Source organism: Schistocerca cancellata, chromosome 1 (assembly GCF_023864275.1).
Source record: "Schistocerca cancellata isolate TAMUIC-IGC-003103 chromosome 1, iqSchCanc2.1, whole genome shotgun sequence".
Lineage (NCBI taxonomy): Eukaryota > Metazoa > Arthropoda > Insecta > Orthoptera > Acrididae > Schistocerca > Schistocerca cancellata.
The window spans coordinates 30,580,601-30,597,103 of NC_064626.1; positions in this window are offsets into that span (position 1 = coordinate 30,580,601).

Here is a 16,503-nt window from a genome sequence, read left to right on the forward strand (position 1 = left end):
AACCCATAGTATTTCATAGCGACAAAATTTCTGTGTTAAATCGACATTGTGAAGGATTGACGAATGCAATAAAGAAGGAATAGTGCATCCGAAAAGAGATACCCGCCTCCCTATAGAAGATCCTGTCGTTGCCATAGAAACGTGCCTCGATTTAGAAAGAGATGGCATAGAACCTATGATATTTTATAGCGACGCAATTTCTGTGTTAATTCGTTATTGTGAGGAATCGACAGATGCAATAAAGAAGGAATAGAGAAACCGAAAAGAGATACTCGCCTCCCAATGGAAGAACCTGTCGTTGCCATAGAAACGTTCCTCGATTTAGAAAGAGAAGGCATAGAACCTATCGTGTTTCATTGCTACGCAATTTCTGTGTTAATTCGTCATTATAAGGGATCGACCGATGCAATAAAGAAGGAATGGAGCATCCGAAAAGAGATACTCACCCTCCAATATAAGATCCTGTCGTTGCCATAGAAATGTTCCTCGATTTAGTAAGAGAAGGCATAGAACCTACAGTATATCATAGCGAAGCAATTTCTGTGTTAATTCGTCATTGTGAGGGATCGACGAATGCAATAAAGAAGGAATAGTGCATCCGAAAAGAGATACTCGCCTCCCAATAGAAGATCCTGTCGTTGCCATACAAACATTCCTCGATTTAGAAAGAGAAGGCATAGAACCTATAGTATTTCATAGCGACGCAATTTCTGTGTTAATTCATCATTGTGAAGGATCGACGGAAGCAATGAAGAAGGAATAGTGCATCCGAAATGAGATACTCGCCTCCCAATAGAAGATCGTGCCGTTGGCAAACAAATGTCCCTCGATTTAGAAAGAGGAGACATAGAACCTATAGTATTTCATAGCGACGCAATTTCTGTGTTAATTCGTAATTGTGAGGTATCGACGGATGCAATAATGAAGAAATAGTGCATCCGAAAAGAGATACTCGCTTCCCAAAATAAGATACTGTCGTTGCCATAGAAACGTTCCTCGATTTAGAAAGAGAATGTATAGAACCTATAGTATTTCATAGTGACGCAATTTCTGTGTTAATTCTTCGTTGTGAAGGATCGACGGATGCAATAAAGAAGGGATAATACATCCGAAAAGAGATACTCGCCTCCCAATAGAGGATCCTCTCGTTGACATAGAAACGTTCCTCGATTTAGAAAGAGAAGGCATGGAACCTATATTATTTCATAGCGACGCAATTTTGTGTTACTTCGTCATTGTGAGATATCGACGGATGCCGTAAAGAAGGAATTGTGCATCCGAAAAGTCATACCCGCCTCCCAATAGAAGATCCTGTCGTTGCCATAGAAACGTGCCTCGATTTAGAAAGAGAAGGCATAGAACCTATAGTATTTCATAGCGACGCAATTTCTGTGTTAATTCGTTATTATGAGGGATCGACGAATGCAATAAAGAAGGAATAGTGCATCCGAAAAGAGATACTCGCCTCCCAATTGTAGTTGCTGTCGTTGCAATAGAATCGTTCCTCGATTTAGAAAGAGAGGGCATAGAACCTATAGTATTTCATAGCGACGCTATTTCTGTGTTAATTCGTCCGTGATAGGGATCGACAGATGTAATAAAGAAGGAATAGTGCAGCCGAAAAGAGATAGTCGCTTCCCAATAGAAGATCATGTCGTTGCCAAAGAAACGTTCCTCGATTTAGAAAGAGAATGCATAGAACCTATAGTATCTGATAGCGACGCAATTTCTGTGTTGAGTCGTCATTGTGAGGTATCGACGAATGCAATAAAGAAGGATTAGTGCATCCGAAATGAGATACTCGCCTGCCAATAGAAGATCCTTTCGTTGCCATAGAAACGTTCCCCAATTTACAAAGAGAAGGCATAGAACCAATAGTGTTTCATAGCGACGCAATTTCTGTGTTATTTCGTCATTGTGAGATATCGACGAATGCAATAAAGAAGGAATAATGCGTCCGATAAGACATACTCGCCTCCCAACAGAAGAACCTGTCGTTGCCATGGAAACATTCCTCGATTTAGAATGAGAGGGCATAGAACCTTTAGTATTTCATAGCGACGCAATATCTGTGTTAATTCGTCATTGTGAGGGATCGACGGATGCAATAGGGAAGTAATAGTGCAACCGAAAAGAGATACTCGCCTCCCAATAGAAGATCCTGTCATTGACATAAAAACGTTCCTCGATTTAGAAAGAGTAGGCATAGAACGTACAGTATTTCATAGCGACGCAATTTCTGTGTTAATTCGGCATTTTGAGGGATCGATGGATGCAATAAACAAGTAATAGTGCATTCCGAAAAGAGATACTCGCCTCCCAATAGAAGATCCTCTCGTTGACATAGAAACGTTCCTCGATTTAGTAAGAGAAGGCATAGAACCTATATTATTTCATAGCGACGCAATTTCTGTGTTACTTCGTCATTGTGAGAGATCGACGGATGCAGTAAAGAAGGAATTGTGCATCCGAAAAGTCATACTCGCTTCCCAATAGAAGATCCTGTCGTTGCCATAGAAACGTTCCTCGATTTAGAAAGAGAATGTGTAGAACCTATAGTATTTCATAGTGACGCAATTTCTGTGTTAATTCGTCGTTGTGAAGGATCGACGGATGCAATAAAGAAGGGATAATACATCCGAAAAGAGATACTCGCCTCCCAATAGAAGATCCTCTCGTTGACATAGAAACGTTCCTCGATTTAGAAAGAGAAGGCATAGTACCTACAGTAATTCATAGCGACGCAATTTCTGTGTTAATTCGTCATTGTGAGGGATCGACGGATGCAATAAAGAAGGAATAGTGCATCCGAAAAGAGATACACGCCTCCCAATAGAAGATCCTGTCGTTGCCATTGAAACGTTCCTCGATTTAGAAAGGGATGGCATAGAACCTATAGTGTTTCATAGCTACGCAATATCTGTGTTAATTCGTCATTGTGAGGGATCGACGGATGCAATAAGGAAGTAATAGTGCAACCGAAAAGAGATACTCGCCTCCCAATAGAAGATCCTTGTCGTTGCCATAGAAACGTTCCTCGATATAGAATGAGAAGGTATAGAACCCATAGTATTTCATAGCGACAAAATTTCTGTGTTAAATCGACATTGTGAAGGATTGACGAATGCAATAAAGAAGGAATAGTGCATCCGAAAAGAGATACCCGCCTCCCTATTGAAGATCCTGTCGTTGCCATAGAAACGTGCCTCGATTTAGAAAGAGAAGGCATAGAACCTATAGTATTTCATAGCGACGCAATTTCTGTGTTAATTCGTTATTATGAGGGATCGACGAATGCAAAAAAAAGGAATAGTGCATCCGAAAAGAGATACTCGCCTCCCAATTGTAGTTGCTGTCGTTGCCATAGAATCGTTCCTCTATTTAGAAAGAGAAGGCATAGAACCAATAGTATTTCATAGCGACGCAATTTCTGTGTTAATTCGTCATTGATAGGGATCGACAGATGTAATAAAGAAGGAATAGTGCAGCCGAAAAGAGATACTCGCTTCCCAATAGAAGATCATGTCGTTGCCAAAGAAACGTTCATCGATTTAGAAAGAGAATGCATAGAACCTATAGTATCTGATAGCGACGCAATTTCTGTGTTGAGTCGTCATTGTGAGGGATCGACGAATGCAATAAAGAAGAATTAGTGCATCCGAAATGAGATACTCGCCTCCCAATAGAAGATCCTTTCGTTGCCATAGAAACGTTCCCCAATTTACAAAGAGAAGGCATAGAACCAATAGTGTTGCATAGCGACGCAATTTCTGTGTTATTTCGTCATTGTGAGGGATCGACGAATGCAATGAAGAAGGAATAATGCGTCCGATAAGACATACTCGCCTCCCAACAGAAGAACCTGTCGTTGCCATGGAAACATTCCTCGATTTAGAAAGAGAGGGCATAGAACCTTTAGTATTTCATAGCGACGCAATATCTGTGTTAATTCGTCATTGTGAGGGATCGACGGATGCAATAGGGAAGTAATAGTGCAACCGAAAAGAGATACTCGCCTCCCAATAGAAGATCCTGTCATTGACATAAAAACGTTCCTCGATTTAGAAAGAGTAGGCATAGAACGTACAGTATTTCATAGCGACGCAATTTCTGTGTTAATTCGTCATTTTGAGGGATCGATGGATGCAATAAACAAGTAATAGTGCATTCCGAAAAGAGATACTCGCCTCCCAATAGAAGATCCTCTCGTTGACATAGAAACGATCCTCGATTTAGAAAGAGAAGGCATAGTACCTACAGTAATTCATAGCGACGCAATTTCTGTGTTAATTCGTCATTGTGAGGGATCGACGGATGCAATAAAGAAGGAATAGTGCATCCGAAAAGAGATATACGCGTCCCAATAGAAGATCCTGTCGTTGCCATTGAAACGTTCCTCGATTTAGAAAGGGATGGCATAGAACCTATAGTGTTTCATAGCTACGCAATATCTGTGTTAATTCGTCATTGTGAGGAATCGAAGGATGCAATAACGAAGTAATAGTTCAACCGAAAAGAGATACTCGCCTCCCAATAGAAGATCCTGTCGTTGCCATAGAAACGTTCCTCGATATAGAATGAGAAGGTATAGAACCCATAGTATTTCATAGCGACAAAATTTCTGTGTTAAATCGACATTGTGAAGGATTGACGAATGCAATAAAGAAGGAATAGTGCATCCGAAAAGAGATACCCGCCTCCCTATAGAAGATCCTGTCGTTGCCATAGAAACGTGCCTCGATTTAGAAAGAGAAGGCATAGAACCTATAGTATTTCATAGCGACGCAATTTCTGTGTTATTCGTTATTATGAGGGATCGACGAATGCAGAAAAAAGGAATAGTGCATCCGAAAAGAGATACTCGCCTCCCAATTGTAGTTGCTGTCGTTGCCATAGAATCGTTCCTCTATTTAGAAAGAGAAGGCATAGAACCAATAGTATTTCATAGCGACGCAATTTCTGTGTTAATTCGTCATTGAGAGGGATCGACAGATGTAATAAAGAAGGAATAGTGCATCCGAAAAGAGATACTCGCTTCCCAATATAAGATCCTGTCGTTGCCACAGAAACGTTAATCGTTTGAGAAAGAGAACGCATAGAACCTATAGTATATCATATTGACGCAAATTTTAGTTTTAATTTGTCTTTGTAAAGGATCGACGGATGCAATAAAGAAAGAATACTGCATCCGAAAAGAGATTCTCGCCTTGCAATAATAATAGATCCTATCGGTGCCATGGAAACGTTACTCGATTTAGATAGAGAAGGCTTAGTACCTATAGTATTTCATAGCGACGCAATTTCTGTGTAATTCGTCATTATAAGGGATCGACGAATGCAATAAAGAAGGAATAGTGCATCCGAAAAGAGATACTCGCCGCCCAACAGAAGTTCTGTCGTTGCCATAGAAACGTTCCTCGATTTAGAAAGAGAAGGCATAGAACCCATAGTATTTCATAGCGACGAAATTTCTGTGTTAATTCAGCGTTTTGAGGGATCGACGGATGCAATAAAGAAGGAATTGTGCATCCTAAAAGAGACACTCCCCTCCCAATAGGAGATCCTGTAGTTGCCATAGAAACGTTCCTCAATTTAGAAAGAGAAGGCATAGAAGCTATAGTACTTCATAGCGACGCAATTTCTGTGTTAATTCGTCATTGGAGGATTCGACTGATGCAACAAAGAGGCAATAGTGCATCCGAAAAGAGATACTCGCCTCCCAAAAGAAGATCCTGCCGTTGCCATGGAAACATTCCTCGATTTAGAAAGAGAGGGCATAGAACCTATTGTATTTCATAGCGACGCAATTTCTGTGTTAATTCGTCATTGTGAGGGATCGACGGATGCAATAAAGAAGGATTAGTGCATCCGAAAAGAGTTACTCGCCTCCCAATAGAAGATCCTTTCGTTGGCATAGAAACGTTCCTCGATATAGAAAGAGAAGGTATAGAACCTATAGTATTTCATAGCGACAAAATATCTGTGTTAATTTGTCATTGTGAGGGATCGGCGGATGCAATAAAGAAGGAATAGTGCATCCGAAAAGAGATATTCGCCTCCTAATTGAAGATCCTGTCGTTGCCATAGAAACGTGCCTCGATTTAGAAAGAGAAGGAATAGATCCCATAATATTTCATCGCGACGCAATTTCTGTGTTAATTCGTCATTGTGAGGGATCGATGGATGTAATATGGGAGGAATAGTGCATCCGAAAAGAGATACTCTCCTCCCAATTGAAGATCCTGTCGTTGCCATAGAAACGTTCCTCGTTTTAGAAAGAGAAGGCATAGAACCTATAGTATTTCATAGCGACGCAATTTCTGTGTTTTTTCATCGTTGTAAGGGATCGACGGATGCAATAAAGAAGGAATAGTGCATCCGAAAAGAGATACACGCCTCCCAATAGTAGATCCTGTCGTTGCCATAGAAACGTTCCTCGAGTTTGATAGAGAAGGCATAGTACCTATAGTATTTCATAGCGACGCAATTTCTGTGTTAATTCGTCATTGGAGGATTAGACGGATGCAATAAAGAAGGAATAGTGCATTGGAAAAGAGATACTCGCCACCAATAGAATATCCTGTCGTTGCCATAAAAACGTTCCTCGATTTTGAAAAAGAAGGCATAGAATCTATTGTATTTCATAGCCACGCAATTTATGTGTTAATTCGTCATTGTGAGGCATCGACGGATGCAATAAAGAAGGAATAGTGTATCCGAAAAGAGATACTCACCTCCCAATAGATGATCCTGTCGTTGCCATAGAAACGTTCCTCGATTTACAAAGAGAATTCATAGAACCTGTAGTATTTCATAGCGACACAATTTCTGTGTTAATTCCTCATTGTGAGGGATCGACGGATGCAATGTAGAAGGAATGGTGAATCCGAAAGAAGATACTCGCCTCCCAATAGAAGATCCTGTCGTTGCCACACAAACGTTCCTCGATTATAAACGAGAAGGCATAGAACCTATAGCATTTCATAGCGATGAAATTTCTGTGTTAATTCGTCATTGTGAAGGAGCGACGGATGCAATAAAGAGGATATAGTTCATCCAAAAAGAGATATTCGCCTCCCAACAGAAGATCCTGTCGTTGCCATAGAAACGTTGCTCGAATTAGAAAGAGAAACCATAGAACATGTAGTATGTCATAGCGACGCAATTTCTGTGTTAATTCGTCATTGTGAGGGACCGACGGATGCAATAAAGAAGGAGTAGTGCATCCGAAAAGAGATACACGCCTCCTAATAGAAGATCCTGTCGTTGCCATTGAAACGTTTATCGATTTAGAAAAAGATGGCATGGAACCTATAGTGTTTCATAGCTACGCAATATCTGTGTTAATTCGTCATTGTGAAGGATCGACGGATGCAATAAGGAAGTAATAGTGCAACCGAAAAGAGATACTCGCCTCCCAATAGAAGATCCTGTCGTTGCCATAGAAACGTTCCTCGATATAGAATGAGAAGGTATAGAACCCATAGTATTTCATAGCGACAAAATTTCTGTGTTAATTCGACATTGTGAAGGATTGACGAATGCAATAAAGAAGGAATAGTGCATCCGAAAAGAGATACCCGCCTCCCAATAGAAGATCCTGTCGTTGCCATAGAAACGTGCCTCGATTTAGAAAGAGAAGGCATAGAACCTATAGTATTTCATAGCGACGCAATTTCTGTGTTAATTCGTTATTATGAGGGATCGACGAATGCAATAAAGAAGGAATAGTGCATCCGAAAAGAGATACCTGCCTCCCAAATGTAGTTGCTGTCGTTGCAATAGAATCGTTCCTCGATTTAGAAAGAGAAGGCATTGAACCTATAGTATTTCATAGCGACGCAATTTCTGTGTTAATTCGTCATTGATAGGGATCGACAGATGTAATAAAGAAGGAATAGTGCATCCGAAAAGAGATACTCGCTTCCCAATAGAAGATCATGTCGTTGCCAAAGAAACGTTCCTCGATTTAGAAAGATAATGCATAGAACCTATAGTATCTGATAGCGACGCAATTTCTGTGTTGAGTCGTCATTGTGAGGGATCGACGGATGCAATAAAGAAGGAATAGTGCAACCGAATAGAGATACTCGCCTCCCAATAGAAGATCCTGTCGTTGCCACAGAAACGTTAATCGTTTGATAAAGAGAACGCATAGAACCTATAGTATATCATATCGACGCAAATTTTAGTTTTAATTCGTCTTTGTAAGGGATCGACGGATGCAATAAAGAAGGAATAGTGCATCCGAAAAGAGATTCTCGACTTGCAATAATAGAAGATCCTATCGGTGCCATGGAAACGTTACTCGATTTAGATAGAGAAGGCTTAGTACCTATAGTATTTCATAGCGACGCAATTTCTCTGTAATTCGTCATTATGAGGGATCGACGAATGCAATAAGGAAGGAATAGTGCATCCGAAAAGAGATACTCGCCGCCCAACAGAAGTTCCTGTCGTTGCCATAGAAACGTTCCTCGATTTAGAAAGAGAAGGCATAGAACCTATAGTATTTCATAGCGACGAAATTTCTGTGTTAATTCAGCGTTTTGAGGGATCGACGGATGCAATAAAGAAGGAATAGTGCATCCGAAAAGAGACACTCCCCTCCCAATAGGAGATGCTGCAGTTGCCATAGAAACGTTCCTCAATTTAGAAAGAGAAGGCATAGAGGCTATAGTATTTCATAGCGACGCAATTTCTGTGTTAATTCGTCATTGGAGGATTCGACGGATGCAATAAAAAAGCAATAGTGCATCCGAAAAGAGATACTCGCCTCCCAAAAGAAGATCCTGCCGTTGCCATGGAAACATTCCTCGCTTTAGAAAGAGAGGGCATAGAACCTATAGTATTTCATAGCGACGCAATTTATGTGTTAATTGCTCATTGTGAGGGATCGAGGGATGCAATAAAGAAGGATTAGTGCATCCGAAAAGAGATACTCGCCTCCCAATAGAAGATCCTTTCGTTGCCATAGAAACGTTCCCCGATTTACAAAGAGAAGGCATAGAACCAATAGTGTTTCATAGCGACGCAATTTCTGTGTTAATTCGTCATTGTGAGGGATCGACGAATGCAATATAGAAGGAATAATGCGTCCGATAAGACATACTCGCCTCCCAACAGAAGATCCTGTCGTTGCTATGGAAACATTCCTCGATTTAGGAAGAGAGGGCATAGAACCTATAGTATTTCATTGCGACGCAATATCTGTGTTAATTCGTCATTGTGAGGGATCGACGGATGCAATAGGGAAGTAATAGTGCAACCGAAAAGAGATACTCGCCTCCCATTAGAAGATCCTGTAATTGACATAAAATCGTTCCTCGATTTAGAAAGAGTAGGCATAGAACGTACAGTATTTCATAGCGACGCAATTTCTGTGTTAATTCGTCATTTTGAGGGATCGATGGATGCAATAAATAAGTAATAGTGCATTCCGAAAAGAGATACTCGCCTCCCAATAGAAGATCCTCTCGTTGACATAGAAACGTGCCTCGATTTAGAAAGAGAAGGCATAGAACCTATAGTATTTCATAGCGACGCAATTTCTGTGTTAATTCGTTATTATGAGGGATCGACGAATGCAATAAAGAAGGAATAGTGCATCCGAAAAGAGATACCTGCCTCCCAATTGTAGTTGCTGTCGTTGCAATAGAATCGTTCCTCGATTTAGAAAGAGAAGGCATACAACCTATAGTATTTCATAGCGACGCAATTTCTCTGTTAATTCGACATTGATAGGGATCGACAGATGTAATAAAGAAGGAATAGTGCATCCGAAAATAGATACTCGCTTCCCAATAGAAGATCATGTCGTTGCCAAAGAAACGTTCCTCGATTTAGAAAGAGAATGCATAGAACCTATAGTATCTCATAGCGACGCAATTTCTGTGTTGAGTCGTCATTGTGAGGGATCGACGGATGCAATAAAGAAGGAATAGTGCATCCGAAAAGAGATTCTCGCCTTGCAATAATAGAAGATCCTATCGGTGCCATGGAAACGTTACTCGATTTAGATAGAGAAGGCTTAGTACCTATTGTATTTCATAGCGACGCAATTTCTGTGTAATTTGTCATTATGAGGGATCGACGAATGCAATAAGGAAGGAACAGTGCATCCGAAAAGAGATACTCGCCGCCCAACAGAAGTTCCTGTCGTTGCCATAGAAACGTTCCTCGATTTAGAAAGAGAAGGCATAGAACCTATAGTATTTCATAACGACGAAATTTCTGTGTTAATTCAGCGTTTTGAGGGATCGACGGATGCAATAAAGAAGGAATAGTGCATCCGAAAAGAGACACTCCCCTCCCAATAGGAGATCCTGTAGTTGCCATAGAAACGTTCCTCAATTTAGAAAGAGAAGGCATTGAAGCTATAGTATTTCATAGCGACGCAATTTCTGTGTTAATTCGTCATTGGAGGATTCGACGGATGCAATAAAAAAGCAATAGTGCATCCGAAAAGGGATACTCGCCTCCCAAAAGAAGATCCTGCCGTTGCCATGGAAACCTTCCTCGCTTTAGAAAGAGAGGGCATAGAACCTATAGTATTTCATAGCGACGCAATTTATGTGTTAATTGGTCATTGTGAGGGATCGACGAATGCAATAAAGAAGGATTAGTGCATCCGAAAAGAGATACTCGCCTCCCAATAGATGATCCTTTCGTTGCCATAGAAACGTTCCCCGATTTACAAAGAGAAGGCATAGAACCAATAGTGTTTCATAGCGATGCAATTTCTGTGTTAATTCGTCATTGTGAGGGATCGACGGATGCAATAAAGAAGGATTAGTGCATCCGAAAAGAGATACCCGCCTCCCTATAGAAGATCCTGTCGTTGCCATAGAAACGTGCCTCGATTTAGAAAGAGAAGGCATAGAACCTATAGTATTTCATAGCGACGCAATTTCTGTGTTAATTCGTTATTATGAGGGATCGACGAATGCAAAAAAAAGGAATAGTGCATCCGAAAAGAGATACTCGCCTCCCAATTGTAGTTGCTGTCGTTGCCATAGAATCGTTCCTCTATTTAGAAAGAGAAGGCATGGAACCTATAGTATTTCATAGCGACGCAATTTCTGTGTTAATTCGTCATTGATAGGGATCGACAGATGAAATAAAGAAGGAATAGTGCATCCGAAAAGAGATACTCGCTTCCCAATAGAAGTTCCTGTCGTTGCCACAGAAACGTTAATCGTTTGAGTAAGAGAACGCATAGAACCTATAGTATATCATATTGACGCAAATTTTAGTTTTAATTCGTCTTTGTAAAGGATCGACGGATGCAATAAAGAAAGAATAGTGCATCCGAAAAGAGATTCTCGCCTTGCAATAATAATAAATCCTATCGGTGCCATGGAAACGTTACTCGATTTAGATAGAGATGGCTTAGTACCTATAGTATTTCATAGCGACGCAATTTCTGTGTTAATCAGCGTTTTGAGGGATCGACGGATGCAATAAAGAAGGAATTGTGCATCCGAAAAGAGACACTCCCCTCCCAATAGGAGATCCTGTAGTTGCCATAGAAACGTTCCTCAGTTTAGAAAGAGAAGGCATAGAAGCTATAGTATTTCATAGCGACGCAATTTCTGTGTTAATTCGTCATTGGAGGATTCGACTGATGCAATAAAGAGGCAATAGTGCATCCGAAAAGAGATACTCGCCTCCCAAAAGAAGATCCTGCCGTTGCCATGGAAACATTCCTCGATTTAGAAAGAGAGGGCATAGAACCTATAGTATTTCATAGCGACGCAATTTCTGTGTTAATTCGTCATTGTGAGGGATCGACGGATGCAATAAAGAAGGATAAGTGCATCCGAAAAGAGATACTCGCCTCCCAATAGAAGATCCTTTCGTTGCCATAGAAACGTTCCTCGATATGGAAAGAGAAGGTATAGAACCTATAGTATTTCATAGCGACAAAATTTCTGTGTTAATTTGTCATTGTGAGGGATCGACGGATGCAATAAAGAAGGAATAGTGCATCCGAAAAGAGATACACGCCTCCCAATAGAAGATCCTGTCGTTGCCATTGAAAAGTTCCTCGATTTAGAAAGGGATGGCATAGAACCTATAGTGTTTCATAGCTACGCAATATCTGTGTAAATTCGTCATTGTGAGGGATCGACGGATGCAATAAGGAAGTAATAGTGCAACCGAAAAGAGATACTCGCCTCCCAATAGAAGATCCTGTCGTTGCCATAGAAACGTTCCTCGATATAGAATGAGAAGGTATAGAACCCATAGTATTTCATAGCGACAAAATTTCTGTGTTAATTCGACATTGTGAAGGATTGACGAATGCAATAAAGAAGGAATAGTGCATCCGAAAAGAGATACCCGCCTCCCTATAGAAGATCCTGTCGTTGCCATAGAAACGTGCCTCGATTTAGAAAGAGAAGGCATAGAACCTATAGTATTTCATAGCGACGCAATTTCTGTGTTAATTCGTTATTATGAGGGATCGACGAATGCTAAAAAAAGGAATAGTGCATCCGAAAAGAGATACCCGCCTCCCAATTGTAGTTGCTGTCGTTGCCATAGAATCGTTCCTCTATTTACAAAGAGAAGGTTTAGAACCTATATTATTTCATAGCGACGCAATTTCTGTGATACTTCGTCATTGTGAGAAATCGACGGATGCAGTAAAGAAGGAATTGTGCATCCGAAAAGTCATACTCGCTTCCCAATAGAAGATCCTGTCGGTGCCATATAAACGTTCCTCGATTTAGAAAGAGAATGTATAGAACCTATAGTATTTCATAGTGACGCAATTTCTGTGTTAATTCGTCGTTGTGAAGGATCGACGGATGCAATAAAGAAGGGATAATACATCCGAAAAGAGATACTCGCCTCCCAATAGAAGATCCTCTCGTTGACATAGAAACGTTCCTCGATTTAGAAAGAGAAGGCATAGTACCTACAGTAATTCATAGCGACGCAATTTCTGTGTTAATTCGTCATTGTGAGGGATCGACGGATGCAATAAAGAAGGAATAGTGCATCCGAAAAGAGATACACGCCTCCCAATAGAAGATCCTGTCGTTGCCATTGAAACGTTCCTCGATTTAGAAAGGGATGGCATAGAACCTATAGTGTTTCATAGCTACGCAATATCTGTGTTAATTCGTCATTGTGGGGGATCGACGGATGCAATAAGGAAGTAATAGTGCAACCGAAAAGAGATACTCGCCTCCCAATAGAAGATCCTGTCGTTGCCATAGAAACGTTCCTCGATATAGAATGAGAAGGTATAGAACCCATAGTATTTCATAGCGACAAAATTTCTGTGTTAATTCGACATTGTGAAGGATTGACGAATGCAATAAAGAAGGAATAGTGCATCCGAAAAGAGATACCCGCCTCCCTATAGAAGATCCTGTCGTTGCCATAGAAACGTGCCTCGATTTAGAAAGAGAAGGCATAGAACCTATAGTATTTCATAGCGACGCAATTTCTGTGTTAATTCGTTATTATGAGGGATCGACGAATGCAAAAAAAAGGAATAGTGCATCTGAAAAGAGATACTCGCCTCCCAATTGTAGTTGCTGTCGTTGCCATAGAATCGTTCCTCTATTTAGAAAGAGAAGGTATAGAACCTATAGTGTTTCATAGCGACAAAATTTCTGTGTTAATTTGTCATTGTGAGGGATCGACGGATGCAATAAAGAAGGAATAGTGCATCCGAAAAGAGATATTCGCCTCCTAATAGTAGATCCTGTCGTTGCCATAGAAACGTGCCTCTATTTAGAAAGAGAAGGAATAGAACCCATAATATTTCATCGCGACGCAATTTCTGTGTTAATTCGTCATTGTGAGGGATCGATGGATGTAATATGGGAGGAATAGTGCATCCGAAAAGAGATACTCTCCTCCCAATTGAAGATCCTGTCGTTGCCATAGAAACATTCCTCGATTTAGAAAGAGAGGGCATAGAACCTATAGTATTTCATAGCGACGCAATTTCTGTGTTAATTCGTCATTGGAGGATTAGACGGATGCAATAAAGAAGGAATAGTGCATTGGAAAAGAGATACTCGCCACCAATAGAATATCCTGTCGTTGCCATAGAAACGTTCCTCGATTTTGAAAAAGAAGGCATAGAATCTATTGTATTTCATAGCCACGCAATTTATGTTTTAATTCGTCATTGTGAGGCATCGACGGATGCAATAAAGAAGGAATAGTGTATCCGAAAAAAGATACTCACCTCCCAATAGATGATCCTGTCGTTGCCATAGAAACGTTCCTCGATTTAGAAAGAGAATTCATAGAACCTGTAGTATTTCATAGCGACACAATTTCTGTGTTAATTCCTCATTGTGAGGGATCGACGGATGCAATGTAGAAGGAATGGTGAATCCGAAAGGAGATACTCGCCTCCCAATAGAAGATCCTGTCGTTGCCATACAAACGTTCCTCGATTATAAACGAGAAGGCATAGAACCTATAGCATTTCATAGCGATGCAATTTCTGTGTTAATTCGTCATTGTGACGGAGCGACGGATACAATAAAGAGGATATAGTTCATCCAAAAAGAGATATTCGCCTCCCAACAGAAGATCCTGTCGTTGCCATAGAAACGTTGCTCGAATTTGAAAGAGAAGCCATAGAACCTGTAGTATGTCATAGCGACGCAATTTCTGTGTTAATTCGTCATTGTGAGGGATCAACGGATGCAATAAAGTAGGAATAGTGCATCCGAAAAGAGATACACGCCTCCTAATAGAAGATCCTGTCGTTGCCATAGAAACGTGCCTCGATTTAGAAAGAGAAGGCATAGAACCCATAGTATTTCATAGCGACGCAATTTCTGTGTTAATTCGTCATTGATAGGGATCGACAGATGTAATAAAGAAGGAATAGTGCATCCGAAAAGAGATACTCGCTTCCCAATAGAAGATCATGTCGTTGCCAAAGAAACGTTCCTCGATTTAGAAAGAGAATGCATAGAACCTATAGTATCTGATAGCGACGCAATTTCTGTGTTGAGTCGTCATTGTGAGGGATCGACGGATGCAATAAAGAAGGAATAGTGCAACCGAATAGAGATACTCGCCTCCCAATAGAAGATCCTGTCGTTGCCACAGAAACGTTAATCGTTTGAGAAAGAGAACGCATAGAACCAATAGTATATCATATCGACGCAAATTTTAGTTTTAATTCGTCTTTGTAAGGGATCGACGGATGCAATAAAGAAGGAATAGTGCATCCGAAAAGAGATTCTCGCCTTGCAATAATAGAAGATCCTATCGGTGCCATGGAAACGTTACTCGATTTAGATAGAGAAGGCTTAGTACCTATAGTATTTCATAGCGACGCAATTTCTGTGTAATTCGTCATTATGAGGATTCGACGAATGCAATAAAGAAGGAATAGTGCATCCGAAAAGAGACACTCCCCTCCCAATAGGAGATCCTGTAGTTGCCATAGAAACGCTCCTCAATTTAGAAAGAGAAGGCATAGAAGCTATAGTATTTCATAGCGACGCAATTTCTGTGTTAATTCGTCATTGGAGGAATCGACGGATGCAATAAAAAAGCAATAGTGCATCCGAGAAGAGATACTCGCCTCCCAAAAGAAGATCCCGCCGTTGCCATGGAAACATTCCTCGCTTTAGAAAGAGAGGGCATAGAACCTATAGTATTTCATAGCGACGCAATTTATGTGTTAATTGCTCATTGTGAGGGATCGACGGATGCAATAAGGAAGTAATAGTGCAACCGAAAAGAGATACTCGCCTGCCAATAGAAGATCCTGTCGTTGCCATAGAAACGTTCCTCGATATAGAATGAGAAGGTATAGAACCCATAGTATTTCATAGCGACAAAATTTCTCTGTTAAATCGACATTGTGAATGATTGACGAATGCAATAAAGAAGGAATAGTGCATCCGAAAAGAGATACCCGCCTCCCTATAGAAGATCCTGTCGTTGCCATAGAAACGTGCCTCGATTTAGAAAGAGAAGGCATAGAACCTATAGTATTTCATAGCGACGCAATTTCTGTGTTAATTCGTTATTATGAGGGATCGACGAATGCAAAAAAAAGGAATAGTGCATCCGAAAAGAGATACTCGCCTCCCAATTGTAGTTGCTGTCGTTGCGGTAGAATCGTTCCTCTATTTAGAAAGAGAAGGCATAGAACCTATAGTATTTCATAGCGACGCAATTTTTGTGTTACTTCGTCATTGATAGGGATCGACAGATGTAATAAAGAAGGAATAGTGCATCCGAAAAGAGATACTCGCTTCCCAATAGAAGATCCTGTCGTTGCCACAGAAACGTTAATCGTTTGAGAAAGAGAACGCATAGAACCTATAGTATTTCATATTGACGCAAATTTTAGTTTTAATTCGTCTTTGTAAAGGATCGACGGATGCAATAAAGAAAGAATAGTGCATCCGAAAAGAGATTCTCGCCTTGCAATAATAATAGATCCTATCGGTGTCATGGAAACGTTACTCGATTTAGATAGAGAAGGCTTAGTACCTATAG